General features: G+C 39.6%; 1 long non-coding RNA gene across 1 annotated transcript; it reads left to right on the top strand.

Annotated features, from left to right (window-relative positions):
• The first annotated feature begins 246 nt into the window (after nucleotides 1-246).
• LOC116665346 lies at nucleotides 247-10,224 on the top strand. Its single transcript, XR_004321920.1, has 3 exons — nucleotides 247-355; nucleotides 8,700-8,703; nucleotides 10,214-10,224. It is a non-coding gene; the product is annotated as an uncharacterized LOC116665346 (long non-coding RNA).
• The last annotated feature ends 5,486 nt before the right edge of the window (nucleotides 10,225-15,710 follow it).

Raw genomic sequence — 15,710 nt, forward strand, 5'->3', positions numbered from 1 at the left:
GCAGAATACCGAATTGCTTACATGTACCCAAGAATATCTCTGGAGAATACACAAGAAACTGGGTAGTTAGACTCAGTGGAAGAATATTCACTGATTTTTCTTTTTACCTTTTGAATTTTGTATGATATGAATAATTACTATTTTTAAAAGTTAAACTGTAAAGATTATAACGTGATAAGTATTACAGGCTATATTTCCTAAAGATGTGTTGATGAAAAAATTAATCAATAGTCAATCTAAGGAAGAAATGGAAAATTTTATTCAAGCCAACCTGAGGATTATAACCCAGGAAACAAGTCTTTCAGACAGCTCTCAGTATTGTTCCAGAGAGGTAAGGGGGGAGGCCACTATGTATGTCATTTTAGAGAAGGGGTACATGCAATCAGACACGCGTCTTGGTGGAAGGTTACTGCTCTTTGTGAGGAACAGATTTCTTTGTTAACAGTTTTAGAGCTTTTCTAAGTATGGAAAGATGCAAGAACTTGGGTTCATAAATTTTCTCCTGAAAATCTCTGACTGTTTGAGGGCCAGTTCTGCCAGTTTTCTCAGAGCACAGAGTGCCTTATCCTGATTTTTGCTCTGAATTCCTTTCAGGCTATATTGTAAGTGAGCAACTGCACTGGCTAATGACTTGCTTCTTGTAGAACTGGATGGTGGGCAACATTCTTTATTTTACAATCCCCTCCCTTTTGGTCTTAATTTTGACCAAAGTTTGGGAGGCATTTAGTGACCAATTTATCTCATGGTGCCAGGAATTCTCATTCCCAGGTCAGGCAAGGATTTCATTTATAGGCCACTCAATGTGCTATTACTAGACTAGGTCCTGTTAACAGTAGTCAAAATCCTCTGGACTGCCAGTTATGGACTAGTCTGTTATGGTCCAGGAAATGGTTCCCTCTTGTTGCCTCTTCCCATATCTAGAGTTATACTATTACAATCATTGACTTTATAGAATTATATATGTGGTCAATCATTTCAAGACATGCAGCCATTGTTATTTTATTGGAGGCTCAGTCACACATTTGGTAGTGCAAGAAACAATCTTGTGAAATAGGCAGAATATATAAGTAGTACAGCTAGTAATATCACTAAGGACACAAGTAAGTATTTAAGCTAAGAATTCCATTAGGTGACGTCCAGTATCTCCCTAGGTTGTCTGACCCAGTCTATCCTGCACCAATCACTACCTTTAAGGAAAATGATTTATTGGCATTGTATATAACATTCACTGAAGATACCTGCACATACAAGGCACGTGGTGGTCACCGTGACCCCTTACAGGATTGAGAAAGGAACATTACCTTTTAAGGAATGACATTGCTGGCCCCAGAAGAGGAAAAATTGATCTTTACAGTTGAGCAGGTATCTCTGTCACTGGGGAGGCATGGTTTTTGTATAATGCAGATGCACAGTGCACACTAGAGGGGAAGGAGGAGGTCCAAACAAGCAGGAAAAAAATTTATGTTTAAATTTTTCTTGTCTGGACTTAAAAATATGAATTTTTATTTCATCAGATATATTTAGGAGAGAGCAGGAAACTTAAGATCTATTCCTCAAAATCTATTATTTTGATAGTGATTATATTCATAATGTGATTGGAGCTCAGAAAACAGAACTGACGACCTACACTGAGGAAGAATGGTCCAGGGTGGCTTTCATGCTAGAGTTCTATGAGTGAAAGGATGGCCTGAAAATACTGGTAAGTTGCAGTAAGAAGAAATTGAGAGGGGTCAACCCTGATGGTTTCTATTTTTTATGTGTAAGAGGAGGCAAGGTCACCCCCTGAATATGAGTTTTTCAGGATAAGAAGGAAGGGTTAGAGAGAATGAAAATGTTTGGCAGCATTTTTATAGGAAATGAGTAAGAGAAGCAAGAATAGGTCAAAAAAGTACACTAGCCAGGTCAAAAAAGATATGAGCTTGCAATCCTGCCATCAGCACAGCAATGAGATTTTTCTCTGCTGACTCAGATACAGAGAAACAGACAATGAACTGATCCAGGACAGGCCAGGTGTGGGAAAAGGGTGAAAGAATGTGGAAGGACTCTGGTGTGAGAGATAAGAAAGTGATGGACCCTGCAATCCTGGACAAGAATTCAGAAGAAATGGGAGAAAACAGGATGTGAAGAGTGGGGAGAGGACTCACAGGGTGGTAATGAGAGTGAGGGCAGTAAACTTAGATTCAGAGAAGACAATTTAATTCTTGGTTTGAAGACAAAGATTTCAAATGCCAGACAATTCTGGATGAAGATAACAATTCAAGGAGTGACTGACCATGGGGTTCTGCTTCTAGTATTGTTTGTTAGAAATGTATTGCCATTGTTTTAGTTGGGGGCATTAATTTTTGATTGATACGTATAAATTGGATAAGTCTACTTACAACACTAGTGACCATATTTTATAAACTCAACTAAAAACATGTGGTTTAATGATGGTCTCTACTTTTTTGGTTGTTAATATATTTCTATGAAAAGACAACATAATATGTAACATACACAGTATTTTGGTACCATATTAGAAAATGAAGGAATCACAGTTTATGTAGACACTACAGACATAACTTTTAAAATGACAAATGATAATGCAAGAAAGTTAAGTATTGAAAGTTTTAAATGTTTGAAAATGTTTAAAATGCAATGATTTTGAGTTAGAGTGTAAAAACTTCTTAAGAGAAGAGATCCTTTATGACCTCAGTGTATTCCAATACTCCTTTTGAATCCGTATTCCCCTCAAGCTCTGCCAGTGTTTAGAACTGTGTAGGTCAATGGTAAGAGATAAATAATACTTCTTGTTTAAATTACTGGTTGGTGATTTTATTTGTATCTTTTGGGGAAATGGATTCCAGCTATAATAACACCCCTTCCCCCATACCCAAGAAGGACGGGTGTACTCTTTCTTGTTCTATGTCTGAAGAACAAGGCTACTTCCCTGCTCAAATTCCAAATTCCTTAGGAAAACAGAAGCTGTGATGAAACCACATCAGTAACTTCCACTCACATGTCAGTTTTAAAACAACTTGGGAAAGGTCAGCCTATTTGACTTCCTTCTATTGTTGAATTTACCCAGTTCCTGATTATATTTGTGTGGTGCAGTGATTTTTAAAGGTGATTCCTTTATCTGTTTCAGTTTTCTAAGCAACATAAATTAGCCAGGAGTGTTATTTTTTTCCTGAATACTGTATGTCTTGGGAAAAGATTAGCTGTGATAAAAGCCATTATTTCAGTGGCATTTGTAAGAACATCTGTGGCACTTGAGTGGATATTCTCGTTCAAGAGATGAGGTGGAAGGGAGCCCAGGAAACTTCATCAGTGACACAAAGAGGTCACTTGTGTGCACTGTATCTCAGTTCAAAGGCCAACGACACTCCTGGGCAGTTTAAGCACTAAGAGTCAGACTTAGTGAAAATACGGTTTTAGCCCCCAACCAAGGTTTCAATTTGTTTTGACATCTATCACTTTGACGTTATTAGCTTGGCCCCAGTTATCCGAAAATTCACATTTATACCATGGTATGGTTGACTGAGAATGACATGTAGAAAAATGTGTCTAAGGAAAGTCTTTCAGCTTGTCTTATGAAAAATTCAGAATACTATACTATTTTTATGGTTGTCATTTTATTGCTCTTTTTTACTTTTCAACTACCAATTAATTCTAGTCTAATGTTTTCTACATAATCTCTGTATTTTTAGTTCATTTCAAAATACTGCACAAATAGTATCTCATAGTTAAAGTGAAATGCAATGTATTCAACACGAAAAAGGAATGTCAAAGGCATCATTTGCAAAACAGACGAACAATCAAACAAAACCAGGGTGGGGGTGGTCTGGGAGGAGCCGGTACCAGGCTAGGCATGTTTAGAGCAAGAGTTCTTTCTCTGATGATGAGTGTGTTCCATCAGCAAGCCTGCTTTTAGACTTGCAGTAACACTGGTTACCAGCAGAGTGTTCCAACAGCAATTAAATACACATGCATCATCAGTGTTTAGACATTTGGTTACTAAACAAGTGAGCTCAAAGTGGAGAGAAGGAGTGCGGACCAGTGGTTAAGAACACAGGTTCTGCTCTGCTGAATTCTAATAGTATGACCTTGGGTAACCTACTTAACCTCTCTGGGCCTTAGGCTCCTCACGTGTAAAATGAGAATAACGGAATTATCTCTTAGGGTTGTTGTGGGGTTTAAATGATGTAACAACACATGTAGAAGTACAGTGTTGGAAACAGTGCCTGGTATGTAGCAACCACCCGGACATCATGGGGAATACCCTGCCTAGTTTTTAGGTTAAGTTTGGTTTCTAGGCGATCCCTTAAAATGGTGGAAGTTTTTTAAAATGTCCTTTTCTAGAGGTGAAAAAAATAGGAAGACCAAAGAATCTTGAATGCTATGAGAGGATAGTGAAAGAAGAGAGTGACAATTAAGCATTTTGTTTATACCAATAAGGAAACAGGTTTAATTTATAGCAGGAAAGGCTAGGCTTCGAGTCTGTAGACTTCCTGGCACACTGCACTGTGAGATACTGCTGAGCTGGAAATTACAAAGAAAAGAAAAGCTACTTGACATCAGTCAACATGCTATGAATAAACTTTGAAGCTTTCCTGTGTCCTTTTGATTGGATATGGAGTATAGTGATTTGATATAAACATACATCTACCTACAGGAAAAGAGCTGGATTCTCACTCTATTAGGACCACTTAACAGGGAGAATCATTTCATCAAGGGTCTTTTGTTAGCAATTCAGTAACTAAACTCCCTTGGTTGGGTCAAAAGCCAATAGGATAGGGAGGTTTGCTTTAAAGCACACAGTGTTTATGGTGAAATTTAAGGCCTAGTAATATTCCATTTAAATTACAATGGAAAGCAACAACTAATAACCTAATAACACCTAATAATCCATTTAAGTTTGTTAGCACTCAGTTTAAATCACTGTGTAAACGTTTTCTATGGCATGCTACTTGAATGATAGGATTTTGGTTTTTGTGAGGTTTTAAAACATTACATTTTTCTAATATTTACTGTTTCATTTTTTTAACAGAAATAGCACACAAACTTAAACCCAAATCTATTTTCTAAACCAAATTTCATCCAGAACATATGTTTAAAAAAATTGGTAAAAAATGATATATATTTTTTTGGTAGGGGGAGGTAATTAGGTTTATTTAAATTAATTAATTAATATTAATGGAGGTACTGGGGATTAAACCCAGGACATTGTGCATGCTAAGCACAAACCCTACCACTGAGCTATATCCTCCCCACAAAAAAACCAAAAAAACCCACGATATTTTAAAAAGCAAATGTGAAGAAAATCTAGAGAAAAACTGTAGTACCACATTGTCATACTGATTAAATTTTAGTTCAAAAAGATTTTAAAGATCATTTAATTTGCTTACCCCTTATCCTGTTCTAGACAGGCTGCCTTGTGGCTCAACCATGATGTGAAACGGTCCTCCTTGAATTGTACGATGCAGAACCTGTATGGACATACTAGTGTTCTGGTGACAAATGAGAAAATAGAGGTCAAAGTACCTGCCCAGAGTTCCTGAGAGACTTGATTTCTTATTGGCTTCTAAGGCTCTTTCCAAACTCCACAGTGTTAAAATAAAAGTTGACCTGTCAAATCTAAACTCACATAACAGACCAGGACACATTGTTCAGTTAAAATCAATAAAGATAACAAAACTGATCTAAATTTTCAGAAATTCATGCTTCACAGGGGACTGAATTTTGGGGAAATAACTGAAAAATGCATCCAAAGGAAGAAGACAGAACAGAAAAAATAGTGTATAGCTGTTTGGATAGCAATAGTGTTAAATCTATTAAGAAAAATGAGCAGTCCCCCCGGGGTAGAAGGTGAGCAGGAACGAAATGGCAGAAGCCCAGGCCTGGACCCCTTTGGCTGCACTGATCTGCCAGGTGCCAGGGTACTCAGAAGTGCTCTCCGTGGTTTTCCATTTTATCATTTTACTTTGCTGGGATCATGGTTTTGGTGGCTTCACAGAAGAAAGGATTCCTTGGAAAGCCTATAAAATACAGATAAAGACAAGTTGTGGAGGAAGAGCTTCAGGAGGCAATGGAGGAAATTGGGAGAGTGTGTTGCAGAAAGCAGGAGGAAGATGAAGGTGTTCACTTCTACACTGGGGGACGCACACCTCACTGAGACGTTAGGTCACTCGTATCCTTTAGATTTCAAGAGAGAGAGAAGTGCATGTGAACAGAAACTTTCAGCTTATTTTTTTCTCTCCTGATAAATGACTCAAACCGTGGACACTGTGATTCAATCTTCTTATGTTTGCCCTTGAGGGACAGGCAGTGTCACTTCTCTGGTATTCCTCACAACATACAGCGTATGGCAGGGGTAAGATAAGAGTTTCATTAAATTTGTCCCATGTTACGAAAGGAAGGAAAGGGAGAAAAAGATCCCTGGTTTTCTGGGTTGTTGTTTGTTCTTGCGAATATACAATGCATGTGCCCTCTGATTTGTCAAAGCTTGTTAACTGGGCATGGGCCTGTATGTTCATTCACAGTCCATAAAGACTCTCTCTAGATTGCAACCTATTCCAGTAGGAGAAAAACCAAAAACCAAAAACAAAACAGAACGAAACAAGCCCCCAGGCTGGCTGGCGTTGAAAGTGCTGGCAGACAGAAGCAGTAATCTGTTGGTAATTTTATAAGGTTTCTGTGCTGATTACCCTTTGGGCAGTGTCCACATCACTGATGAGTTTACACACTCACAGCTGCCCTGGGAGCAAGACAACATCTGCACAAAAACAGACAAGGCCTATTCTGACAATTAAAAGAGCTGGTAACTGCTAACACTATTCTCATGATCTTCTACAAGAATTTCAATTAAATGAAAATCAAATGCGGCCCTCAGAGGCCATATGGTGCAGTGAGGAAGGGGCCCCACTCCCACAGTCAAGGAGCCCACTCTCCTGGCCTGGCACTGCCAACACCTTGCTGTGAAAGGCAATGCCCAGCTGACATGTGCCCAGGCCTCAGCGAGGCTCTTTGCACAGAAAGGAACTGGTGCTTCAGGAACGCAAAGAAACAGAAAACTCAAGCCTATGTTAGACGTAGAAGGAGAAAAACAGATGCACCAGGAATAAAAGAAAGGAAGGATCAGGCTCAAAGAGAAAAACTGCTGAGAATGGTGCCAAGTGAGGCGATAACAACTCTTATTATGCAGTGCCTACAGTATGCCAAGCACTTTTCAAGTAAGGTTCTTAATATACTTATTGGAACATGAAATGAGTTGACCACAATCCTTCCAAACTTCACTCATGTACAACACTCACCAGTTGCACTGCAATGCCAAGGGACCAAGCACTTTTCAAGTATTGTTTCCAACTTATAAAACAAGCTTGAACCAGAAAGTATAGCTGTATCTGTTGAGAAAACTGAGACTCAGAGAGGTCGAGTTATCTGGGGCCACACAGCCAGTGCACGACACATTTTCTCCTCCTCTCTTTTTAGAGTTTTAGGCAAAGCTTTCAGATGAGGCACGCTGCCCAGGGTAAAGCGGGCCGAGGAACTGTACTGTAGTCTGAGATGTTCTCACCTGATGGCAAACTGCCTCCTAGTCTTTAAATAGCTCACAATGAGAAGAGGGGTAAAAAAAGAAAGAGGATGAAAAGCAGGGATCAGAGAAGAAGATAATGAAGAAAGGAAAAGGTACAAAGAAAAAACAAGTAAGAGATGAAGGGAGAAGCTAAGTGGAATCATTATAACAAAAGGGATCTGGATAAGGACTTTACTTCTGCTAAGTAATAAAATGTCTATTCCCATGTTTTGACCCCAGGTACGGGGGCCTGCTTTCTCCAGATGTGACAATTGCTTCAAAGAGAGCTTCAGGCTTGGAGCAAGTGAACTGCCAAGTCAAGGAAAGTCAAAACAGTCACTCCATACTGCAGAAAGCATTATTTTTTTTAAAGAGGTAGATCTGCTGTATACATTTATTTTGACAAGTTCTGGCTAGTTTTGATCATAATATTATTATAACTTTGACACCAGATGTATTACAAAATTTTATGTAAACCAAGTGTTTAATCGTAGGGAGGCCACAGAACAATTCTAGGATATTAAATTATTTGCAGAGAAGTAGGATGAGCATGGCCATTGTGAGTGTGCGTGTATGATTATCCTCTCTGTTTGCCACAAATAGGGTCAGATTCATTTGTCTACTCACAAAGACCTGCAAATGTGATAATGTGAATGTAAAATAATACAACTACAATAATTATAACTAATATTTATTAACCCATTCTTTCTTCACATAGCCTTCCCTAATCAATTTACTTAAAATTGCACCCCTAACATTCTCTCCTCTATTTCCATTATTTTTTTTCAATAGCACTTATAGTCACTCTAAAATTTTACCTTAACCATTAATGAAAAAGAATGTAAAAAAGAATATATGTATGTATATGCATGACTGGGGCGTTGTGCCATACACCAGAAAAAAAATAAAATTTTACCTCACTTGTTATTGTCTGCCTCCCCTCAGAAAATATAAACTCCTTTGGGCTGGGGTTGCTGTTTTGTTCACTGCTGTATCTACAGTGCTGGGTTCAGGGCCTGCACGTAGTAGGGCCTGAGAAGTGTTAGTGGAATGGATGCATGAATAAATGAATGCTACGTCTCAAAAAGTATACTTTTGCTTTAAGTTCATCATCTTGCTTGATTGTCATATAATTCTAAGGTAGGAGGTGAGTGTTCAGAGAGTTTGAGTTAGCTGTGCGAAGTCTCACAGGTGGGAAGTATCAGGCCAAGACCTGAGCAAGGCCTCCCGATTCCAAAATCCTTAAACAACTACACTATCAAATGACAGCTTGTGTGCGTGTGTTTAATCCATGCAGTTAGACTGTACTAAACAAGACTTGCTCATTAAAAAACTCACTTGCATTCAACCAAAAGATGATGACAAGACAAAATGAAACAGTTAAAAGATATAAATAAATGTTTAGCTTTCTCTAGTCACTGCTAAAAAGAGAATTGCTTGTGGGAGTGAAAAGAAAAACCCATGAATTTCAACATCAGTGAAATTCTCCTCTCTTCACATTTTTTCATAATATGTAACACACATAAAAGTCCAAACTTATGATTTTCCCTAAATTAAACTAAATGTGTAGGCCTCATCTTTTCTCAGGGAGCTATATAGCGCACCTTGCATCTTACACTAGTAATCCTCCTTCATTGCACACTCTTCAGAGTAAGAGAACATTTGATTTTCATTTCCCATCCAGATCAACTATTTTCAGTTCTCTGCTCTTAACGCCTTTCAAAGTAGGGAGACACTGTAAATACGTCCACTTTGGATTCTGAGCTGGTGTCAGGCATTCCTGGCAACACACTGGAGATCTAAAGTAGAGAAATGAAACCAGGGAAGTGTAAAATGCAGCATGTTTGAATTCTGATGGTGTTGTCAATAGGATAGTTATTTAAGTTTTACTTTTCTTTTTCTAATCTCTCAAGCTAAATTTAAACATTCCATGTATGAACTCTGCCCTGAAATTAGAGGAAACATTGTGGTACCTTTCAGGGCCTGGAGAACTGGATTCAAATCCCTTTTCTGCCACTGGCTTGCTCTGTGACCTTGAGCAAGTCAGAACTCATTTCCTCAGCTGGGAAGTGAAGAATTGTGCCTGGCTGCCTCTGTGAAGATCATAATTAGAGAGAGTATACAAAGGGCTTTGTAAACTTTAAAGTGCTTTACAAATGTTAATGTTTTACTCCAGAGATTTTTAGTATACATTGGGTGGAATAAGAAAGGAAAATTGAAATGATACTAGTTTTTTATTTATTGCTTTATATGATAATGCAGATACAATACAATTCATATCTACGGCCACTTCAGGAAAAAACTTATTTGTCAAAACTAATCTACATTAAACAAAATAAATCTATTATATTTTCTCTATGGGAACGTCAGGTCTGATTAGCATGAGGTAATTTTTTTCTACAGATGTATTTCTTATTTATTTTTGTATTATACTTTTGTTGCAGAGGTAATATATATGGTTCAAAAACTAGAAGTTCAAAAACACATGTAACAGAAAGTATCCTTCCCATTTTTGTCCCCAAATTGCCCCGTTCCTACACCCCTCCAATAGGTAGCCTCTGTGTGAGAGACATTATATGTCATTTTGGACTGTCTTTATGAATATGCAAGTTTTAGGTCTTTTTTTTTTTTTTGCAATAACAGGGGCTTCTTCTGGTTTAGGGTCGGAAGAGAGGCGATAGGAACTAACTCTTCTAGGTAATGACATAACATGCTCAGGGTTGCACCCTGTTTCGGTGGCAGAGTCAAATTAGGACTTAACCTTGTTTGACTACAAAGTTGGTATTTGGTACAGTGTATCAGACTGGAGAGGGCTGGAGTTAGAGGTCACAGAAAAACAAAGTGAAGGTAGACGGGAAATAAAAGGGGAACAGCAGGAAGAAGGGTGGAATCTATTTTGTCTCCAGCCGGGGAAAGGGCCCCAGTCCAAGAGTGACAGGAAGTGACTGACCAGTGTGTGCTCACCTGCAAAGATGCTCCCAGCCGCAGCCCAAGCTGAGGAACTGTGTGGCTCATGTTGAAGGTCCGAAGTAAGTGGGTGGTGTGAGCCCAAGGGACCACGTTCATTCACCCTGCAGGGCAGGAGAGCAAGTACTGCTTCAGGGAGAAATTTTCCTTCCAGGTGAAACCCAGCAGTCCATCTGATCCCTTTCTTTTCAAGGTCTTAGACTGGAGAAAGGTCAGTAAGTGGCCCCCAAATGAGGGGCTTCTTCTGCTAAGGTTGCATTTTGAGGAGCCTCCTGAGGGGTGAACACCTGTAGGAGTGCAGAGCAGAATTGCGTTCAGACAGCCATTTGCATCACTTCGCAATGCGCATCCGGAGAACCTAATGAGTGACCTCCGAGGTCAACCTTCAGCTAATTAGCTTGTTCTTAGGGACTCTGAGATTCTGAGATGATATAGGATATTTTGTCAGAAAATTGCTGGAAATTGGGAAGATTTGTTTATAAATAGCCTAATATTTTTTCTTGAACACTGTATTTATAAACACACACAAACTGTCCCTTACAAAACAGTAACAGAACCAGAGATGTGTGGTTCTTCCCATCTGCCCTCAGCCACACCAAAATAACTCAAGAAATCTAGTTTGAATTTCAAAGATGTTTCTAAGCTTGTGTTTTTCTGCTGCATTTTGTTATCCTAAAAATTCTTTTAAATTTTCTTGATTTTTTTTCCCTGTGCAATTATTTTCGTGTGTTTCTATTTTCTTAAATCTTCAAAGTAACACTCAGAAAGCACCATGTGGTTGATCTGTCCCGGAAGAGCCACTCAACAGTAAACACTCTGGAGTCATGGAGTCATGGCTTTGTGTTTTCTCTTTCTTTTTTTTCTTTCGTTGATTTTATGCTGAGCTTCACTGTGTGTCCTCACCAAAAAAACTGGATAAAGAGAAAGATACTGTGGACATTCAACTTGTTTGTATCTATCAAAGCTATTTTAGGTTTTAAATAATTAGTTCCATGAGTCGGACACATGCAAAAGAAGAAAGAAAAAAGGCTGAAGAGAGTGCTATGCATAGTGAGGATTTAAAAGCACATGATGTCTCAGCAAAACATAAAGCTTGAACAGAATCTCAAATGTGATTCTTCCTTGTCTCTGAATTGTTGATCAAATACTCAACTCATGTGCAAAGTGATGTCACTAAAATGATAGTGTCTGCTGCATTACTTGTCTTGCAAAAGATTAGAAAAACTTAAACACCTCTGGTGACTATTTAACAAACTTTGGTACATCAGTAAAATGGAATAGTTTAGATAGTTTAAAAGAGGACATAACAATGACCAAAGTATATTGTTGAGAGAAAATTCAAGGTACCTGCTATGTGCCACATAGTCTGCAGAGTCCTGAAGAAATGGAATAAAGGTGTTTATGGTTTAGAGGACTTTGTGGTTCACTGGGGACATGCAAAATGGTTGTGAAAAGGGCATCTGAGCCATGAGGGTGGTGCAATGGAAGGGTTCAAAACCCTTTTGGGCAATGGATAGGGGCAGGTAGTTGTCTGAGTCTGGGCTGCAGTAACAAAAAAACCACAGATCAGAGGCTTAAACAACAGAAACTGATAGTCTCATGGTTCTGGAGGCTGGGAAGCCAAGGTGCCAGTGGACTCAGTTCTGGTGAGAGCCTTCTTCCTGGTTTCCTCACATGGCAGAGAGAAGACAGCTCCCTTCCGTCTCTTCTTTTAGAAGCACTAATCTCACTCACAAGGACTCTGCTCTCATGACCCAATCAACTTCCAGGCCCCTGACTCCTAAGACCATCACCTTGGGAGTTAGGGTTTCAACATTTGGATTTCGGAGGGACACAACATTCAGTCCATAGGAGTAGTCAAAGGAGGCTTCAGGGAGCAGGGAACCTTCGAGTTGGATCCTGAACAGTGAGAAGCTTACCAGGTTGGCAAGGTGAGGAAGGACTTGACCACAGGGGTGCTGAACGGCAGTGGATGTGCAGAGCTGGCCAGAGCACACATGGTTAGAGAACAGAGTGTTACATGCAGCTCTCTGTTGCCTCAACAGCTCCAAAGCTGCAGAGCAATGCAGTGGGTGCCAGTACCCCCATGTCCTAGGCCACTGTGAAGGAGGGGCTATCTTGTTCATTGTAGGTTTTTGCATTAATTTCTGCTTTTAAAAATACTCCATTAAGAAATTGTTTAACTTGATTATTGCATACTTGGGCACCACTTTAAATTTTGTGCCTGAGGTGAGCGCCTCACTCTCCTCACCCTAATGGCCTTGCCTCTGAGACAATCAGTGCTGAACATTCATTAGTCCCACAAAGACCCACCACAATGGATGAGGACTTCCTCCTTCTAACCCCTTCTCCCTCTAGGCTAGACTCATTAACTGGGGGAGAGGTGAGCAAGGGAGAGAAAAGCCAGCTGGACTTGCCCATCTCCTCCCCTGAAGGCTTCCAAGCCTAAAGCAGTCCTTAGGCAAGGGAGGGGTAAGGCTTTCAGTGTGAATTGAGTTTGGAGATGTTTCCATTAGCCTGGACATTTTATTTACTGAAATGAGGCTCTGCTTGTGTCTGAAAATATGTGAGCTGCTCAGATCGCTCTTCCAGAAAGATGTCCTGCTTATCTGTGGGGAGTGGGCTGCACTGACAGCCTCCCTGCTGCATCCATCTGGGTCCACCGCAGCTCTCCAGAGAGCTCACAGTCTCTTCCCAGTGGCCCCACCAATGACCAGGTGGTAATACAGGGGCTTAACCCTTTTCGACCAACCCATGACTACACTAATGGGCAGTCTTTGCTGCCGAGATCTCTGTGGGTGTGGAGAGACCTTGTCAGACCTGTTTCATGGCCTGACCCTTCCCTGACCCCCACCACTTCCATCGCTTTCCTGTGCTCACCCTGATCCAGGCACAAGGCCCTCCTGGCTGTTCTCTACAGGTGTGCTGTTACCTCAGGGCCTTTGCACTTGCTGTTTTCCACCTGGAATCCTTTCCCCTGATGACTATGTGGCTGACTCGCTCATATGTCTCTGAGCCCTTTTCTGAGCTCCCTTTATAAAGACGACAGCGTCCTTCCCCCAACTCCTGTATTCCCCATTACTCGTTCCTATTTTATTTTGTTTCTCAACACATATATCTCTAACTTTTATTATGTTTATTGTCTGACTTCTTGTTAGAATAAAAGCTTCATGAAGGCAAGAACTTGCTTATTTTCTTTCTGGTTTTCCCAGCTCCCAGAGCAGGGCCTGGAGCGTAGTAAGCAAGCATCAGTAAATACACACCAGCACCAGAAGCACTGCAAAGCACCTGAAGTCCCGATGCTCTAAAACACCAAAATTGATTATAACGTGAACTTTCCAATCAGGTATTTGCTATTGTGCAGGCACCGTCTCGTGAAGCCCAGTTCTTCAGTACTCTGTGTTTATGGACTCACTTGACATAAACCCTTCTACTGTCCATATGGCCTGTGAGTGGACGGAGTGAGGGCGCTTGCAGCACCGGCAGTGTGGCAGCTCACAGTCCCCGTTCCCCAATAGGTAAGTAATAGTGTTTGTCTTGTATCTACAATCTCAACTCACAGAGTGTTTTCATTTCTCCATGGACACCAAACGTTCAAGTTGGCTCTAAGAACGCTTTTTTATTTTCCTCCCAAATTAGTTGAACAACTGAGATGTTACAGGTTTTTCTTCTCTCTTTTCCTCTCTATTGTTCATTATCTAATTTTTTTCAAGAACATCACCCTCAAGGCTATTATCCCTGAAATACAGTTATAAAGACCATTGATTTGACTCGTAAAATTGCATTGGTATCTTTGTTCACAGGGTTGCAAACACTGCTGAGGGACTATTGTGACAGTGTTTCTTATTCTATGGACTGAATTCATCTGTCATTCACATTCTTATTCTAAGCACTCAAGAAAGTCATGTAATATTTTATATATTTTACATTAGATATATTACATATTATACACCATATATATATTATTCCATATATCATAATATAAGGTAGTCTAAAAAGTGTTTTATTATGGACATTTTCAACCATATATAAAGTAGACAAAACAGTATAAGGAATGCCATGTACCCATCACCGAGCTTTCATAATTATCAACTCCTGGCTAATCCTTTTATATCTATACCCTCACACACTTTCCCTCCTCTAGATAATTTTGAAGAAAATTCCAGACATCACATTATTTCATCTGTAAATACTTATGTCTATATATTTAAAAGACAAGGCCTCTTACAAGGTAATGATAAACCTTTAAACAAATTTAATTCCTAAAAGCCGAAGGGAAATTACTGATGGTCAAATTTTAATGTTGGGAAAATCACAGTTTCACTGGATTTTTGTTTGTTTGTTATCTATATTAAAATTTTTTTTTTTGGACAAGCATAATTTTGGACAAAATTACTATACATACAATGTCTGATTGGAAATTTCTAGAAAGGAGTAATAATCATAACTTTCCTTCTATGAAAATGAAAACATAGAAGCATCAGAAAAATAAGAATTTTGTGCTTTCTTTTAGTTAATCTTCTGATTTTACCCTAGTATGCCAAAACGCGTCCCATTTCAAATATCTGTTCCTACTTAGATTGTGCATAGGCCTGGGAAAAGGCAGAGAGAGAGAGAATCAGCCACAACAGGCCTTCCCTGGCTCGCTGCTGCTCCCCTTGCTCTGATCCATGCCGTCTGCCTGGCATATAGTGCATGTTCAATGAATATTTGCTGAAGGAATAAATTGCTTTAGCAATGTAAGTTAAGGACTGCTTATCTTATCTTCAGCTCTTTAATAGAAAGTCCAAACCACTTGAAGGGAGCACTCCAGCTAGCCCCAACTGGGGGTCCATGCCCTCCTCTCCTCTTCCCTCCTTTCTTTCTTCTCTCCTCTCTTTTCTTTCAGCAATTTCACACTTTCTATCTCCTCATTTACATCGACTTGGTCTTCTGAGATCTTTAATATGGTGCCTGACTTGGTATTTTACGTTCATTTTCTTTATTTAAAAAAACAGAAAAAAGAATGAGGAATTGCCACTAGTTTACTCTCATGTATGTTTCTTCCCATTGAAAGTGGAGGCACCAAAAACAGTTTGATACAATTTTCTCTCTCAATATCCAGACTTTGCATGGTTCTTACCAGAATCTGTCCCAGGGGCTGGTCCTAGGACCTTGGTAATGATCACACCTTCTGATGGACAGATAGCCT

This window comes from Camelus ferus, chromosome 8, assembly GCF_009834535.1.
Source record: "Camelus ferus isolate YT-003-E chromosome 8, BCGSAC_Cfer_1.0, whole genome shotgun sequence".
Lineage (NCBI taxonomy): Eukaryota > Metazoa > Chordata > Mammalia > Artiodactyla > Camelidae > Camelus > Camelus ferus.